We start from the raw sequence: 5,147 nt of genomic DNA on the forward strand, positions 1-5,147 counted from the left end.
CAGCGTGTATTTATGGAACCGATCACTGGAGTCTCCACAGCGTGACCAGCCCAGACATCTCTCCCGGGCTGCGCTAACACCTACTGCCTGTCTCTCTCTCCCAAGGGACTCACCCATGCAGCTGGTCCCTCCCAGGCCTCCCCGTCTAGACTGTCCGTGAGGAAGGGCCCCGTAGGAGGGGTTGGCCCGGGAAGGTGTGCATGGCTGCGTGTGCTCTGATAACATCCAAAAGGCAAACAGATATGAGTAGGGCTGATCCGTATTTTGCCTAGATCTGGGAGAACTGGCTGTTGTCCTATGCCAACTCATGTTCCATTAGAAATGGATTAAATCATCGGGACACTGAATCTTTTGGATGGCATTTTCATTTAAAACTCACCATCACGGCTAGGCTGGAGTCCCCTGTCTGTGACCTGGGCTGAGTCAGCCAGGTGCAGACACATCATGGGTAACACTGATAGGGCTGACCGTCATCTTCCACAGCAGCTGCTCCTGCCTCTTCGGCACCGAGAAGTATCATGTGCTCAAAGCTTTGCTCCTTGGGTATAGCTCTTTTCTTTCTTCCTTTTTTCTTTCTTTCTTTCTTTCTTTCTTTCTTTCTTTCTTTCTTTCTTTTTTTTTTTTTTTGGTACTGAGGATTGAACCCAGGGGCATTCTACCTCTGAGCAACACCCCCAGACTTATTTTTTATTCTTTATTTTGAAACAGGTTCTCGCTAAGTTGCAGAACGCTTCACTAAGTAGATGAGGCTGGCCGCAAACCTGCGATCCTTTGTCTCAGCCTCCCAAGTACTGGGGTTACAATTGTGTGCCATCATGCCCAGCTCAGGTGCAGCTTTTTACATTGTCCTCAGTGACCAGTGGGACTAAGCCATTAAATAGTGTGAACACTAGAGTCAACTGCCCAAACTAAATCCCACTTACACCAATTAACTCTCCCTCACTCTTTGGTTAGTACTGGGATCGAATCTGGGGCATTCTACCCTTGAGCTACACCCCCAGCCCCATTTTATTTTTTATCTTTAGTGAGACCCTGTTTCAAAAATAAAGAATAGCCGGGCATGGTGGCGCATGCTTGTAATCCCCACGCTTGGGAGGCGGAGACAGGAGGATCATGCAGATTCGAAGCCAGCCGCGCTGGCATAAGAGACCCTGTTTCCAAATTTAAAAAAAATATAAAAATAGGTCTGGGAGTGTAGCCCAGAGGTAGAAGGGTTTCCAGGAACCCCAGTACCACCAAAAAAAAATAAATAAATAAAAAATAAAAAATAGGACTGGCGGTAGAAAACCACTGGGTTCTATCCCCAGTGCTGGGGAAAAAAAAAAAAAAATCAACTCAAAAGGAGCAGGACTGGGCAGGAGTTGAGCTGTGGTGCAGTCCCAAAGCAAACCCCAGAGGGTGTCTGGCCCATTGGCCTACCCTGAGTTGGACCCTGGGGACCAGGCCTATATGGTCCTCAGTCTGATCAATCGTTGAGTCACCCCTAAGGAAATGTGACCCTGGGTGAGGCAGTTTTCTCCAGTTGAGCCAGTTTCTAAAGGATAGCTGAGATTGAAAAATATTATTTTTGAAACAGGGTCTTGCTAGGTTGCTAAGAGTCTTGCTAAGAGTTTGAGGCGAGCCTGTGCTTCCTCTATCTCAGCCTCTCGAGTACTGGGATTACAGGTGTGCCCCACCAGGCCCAGTGGTCTATGTGAACTGTGCCAAGTTACTCCACATCTGTTTCCTCGTCCACATAATAGGTTTAGTAAAGGCCCATGGCCGCCAGGTTGCTGGGCAGATGTTAGATCAGGTCTTGACCTATTCCTGCAGTATTCCCAGCAGAGGGTAGAATTAGTCCCTCATTCCTGGGCAGATCTGGGCAGGACAGCACAACTTCCACCATAAAGATTAAATTCAATAAACCAGTGAGGTGGCACAGGCCTATAATCCCAGTACTTGGGAGGCTGAGCCAGGAGGACCAAGTTCAAAGCAAGCCTCAGCGACGTACGGAGGCTCTCAGCAACTTAGCCAGACCCTGTTTCCAAATCCAAACAATAAAATAGGGCTGAGGGTGTAGCTCAGAGGTAGAATGCCCCTGAGTTCAATCCCCAACACACAAAAAAAAAAAAGTAAGAAAAAAGATTAAATGAGCCTTTAATGTAGCACCTGGCATGTAGTAATTGCTTAATAACTGATAGCCACCACAATTTCGTTGCTGCTTTGATAACTATTATTTGACAGGAATTGTGCTGGAGGCCTGGAATACAATGGTGGCCTCAAGAAACTCAATCAGAGAGACAGACAAGCGATTCCCACGCAGCACACCGGACAGGATGTAGGTGGGAACATCAGGACCCAGGTTAGGAGAGAGTGACTCGGTGGTACCTGATGATGAAGAGGACTCCTCCTGGCCAAGGGAGCCGGAGGCGGAGGAAGTAGCTGGCTGTATGAGGCCTAGTTCAGCGGGGCCAGCCAGACTGTGCGCCAGGCGGGGGAGGGAGGGCCCTGCACACCAGGCAGCGGAGGAGTGTGGATGCCGGGAGCACACCAAGGGCATGGATTTTAGCCAGAGTAAGGGCAAGGTCCATTTTGTGTTTGGAAAAGCCACTCTGGCTGCCATGTGGGCATGTAAATAGAGGTGGATGGAATCAGAGGCTGGGGGACTCTTTGGGAGGCTGTGGCAGGGTCCAGGTGAGGGGCAGGGGTGACCTGGACAGGTTGGTGGCACTGAAGGGACACAGTACTCAGAGTCATGGCATGCTTAGGATGCAGCATGCGTGGATGGTGAGAGGGAAGGCGCCTCCAAGGCCGTGCCTGAGCTTCTGTGCTGGGCAAATGAACTGCAGGAGGCCTTCAGCTGAGCATTCTAAGGCAGGGAGCGAGGGAAGCCAAGGTCAGCCATGACTGCCAGCGGGGCTCCTCTCCAAACCTTACTTCAGAGCAGCCCATCTGAAGTCCCCGTGGAGTCCCGCACAGCCATCAGAAGCAGCTATCGCAGTCCCAGAGGACCCTGCTCCTGCCCCGCTCCTGCCTGGGCGGAGGTAGCCAGCCGTGTGGGCGCTTCGTTTTAGATCGGGGGTTGTAGTGGAAAGCAAAGAGGGCAAAGGAAGAAGACAGAACTACTCACTTTGGGTTTTGTCAGGGTGGGGGTGGGAGAGAGGTACTAGAGGTTGAGCCCTGGGGATGTTACCTCTGAGAAAAGGCCCCAGCCCCTCGTGTTTTGGTACTGGGGATTGAACCCAGGGGCACATGCACTGGGCCGGGGTACTTGAGCTACAACCCCAGCCCAGTGTGTGTGTGTGTGTGTGTGTGTGTGTGTGTGTGTGTGTGCACGTGTGTGTGTTATGGGGATTTAATCTAGGGCATTTTACCTCTGAACTACATTCCAGACCTATTATCTTATTTTGAAACAAGGTCACCCTAGGTTGATGAGAGTCTCACTACTGGTTGAGGCTGTTCTTGAACTTGCAATCCTCCTGTTTCAGCCTCCCAAGTACAGGGATTACAAGCATGCTCCACCACACCCGAATTTTTTTGTTTTGTTCTGTTTTTTTTTTTTTTTTTTTTTACTGGGGATTGAACCCAAGGGCATTCTACCTCTGAGCTACACCTTCAGCCCTTAAAAAGAAAAAATTTTTTCCCTTCAAACAGGGTCTCACTAAGTTGCTGAGACTGGCCATGAACTTGTAATTCTCCTGTTTCAGACTACCAAGTACTAGGTTTCCAAGCTTGTGCCAACTCACCCAGCTACACTAGAAATAATTCTTATGCTAAATCAATGTGCTGATGGGTGTGTATATCAGTTCCTTAAGGTTCTAGAATATTCTGGAGTTTATTTTTTTTTTTTTAGACAAGGTCTCACCAAGTCGCCCAGGTTGCCTTGAAACTTTGATTCAACCTCCCAAACAGTTTCCAGTATAGCACCATGCATGGCCCCAGAATATTCTGAATCTGAGTTGAGAAACTGGGCCCAATATTAGTTTAAAAACCCAAAGATCTAACTGGAACCTCCCAAACATTCTCCTTCTAGAAAACATTCCAGAATCAGCGTGCTCATTGAGGGTACAAGTGCAATCGGCATTGAATCAACCAAATAAAACCTTTTCCTGCTTTGGTTTGGTCCCTACTTTCCAGGTGAGGGCCCAGATTTAAGCCAGCAAGAACCAATTCTACCATCAAATAAGGTCCAAACCCCAAACACCGTGACTTTGGTTTAAAGTGATTCACTGCAAGAAAGTTCCTATATTAGAGATGGCTCAAGGAGAGTAAAACCACCCAAGGACGCAATCTGTTCTTTAGGCTTCCCAAGGCGCGCGGGTTAATTCCCACCGCGCTTCCATTTTCTCCCTGGCTGGCTCTGGTGTCCGGTTAGCTTTCCGGAGCTCCTGCTGGACAGCCCCCACACCCTTGAAAGAAAGTGGTTAAAACCTAACAGAGGAGTGCCCATGTTTCCAGTATCAGTGTCTGGGGGGTGTGGGAGGAGTCTGCAGAAAAGTTGTCTCCTCTACGGAGGGGGACCCGCAAGCCCCCGGCGCGGACAGCCAGCCCGGGGCACCCACGCGGCGCAAAGGAGGCGGCGGGGCTGGAGGCCGAAACGCGCCTGGGTGGGCGGAGGACGCCCCGGGCCCGCGGGGGGCGTCCAGGCCCGCGGAGCCCGCAGCCGGGCCAGCCGGAGCGACCTCCGCCCCGGGACGCGCGCACCGGACAGCCACGGGGGCGGGCAGGAGGCGGGAGGAGAAGGAAGAGGGCCCAGGCCCCGCCCCGCCGGCCCCGCCCCGCAGAGGCCCCGCCCACCGCCCGGCCCCGCCCCGCCCGGCCCCGCCCACCGCCCGGGCCCGCCCCGCGCGTCGGGATTACAGGCGATGACTCAGGGCGGAGCTCCGCATCCCCCCCGGGCGGCCGCCAACTTCTCTGGACGGCACCAGAAGTTTCTAGCCGGCCAGTTGCTGCCTCCCTCCATCTCCTCCTTCCCCCTGGCCGCGCGGAGGCTATTTCCAGACGCTTCCAGCCCTCGGCGGCCACGTCACCCTCTCCCTTAATTCATAAAGGTGCGCGGCGCCGGCCTCCCGGACACGTCGGCGCGCACAGGGCTCCCGCTCCCCGGCGGCCGAGTGTCCGACCCCGACCCCGGCCCCGACCCGGCCCGGCCCGGCCCGCCCCGCGGC

Source organism: Muscardinus avellanarius, assembly GCF_963383645.1.
Source record: "Muscardinus avellanarius genome assembly, chromosome: 4".
Lineage (NCBI taxonomy): Eukaryota > Metazoa > Chordata > Mammalia > Rodentia > Gliridae > Muscardinus > Muscardinus avellanarius.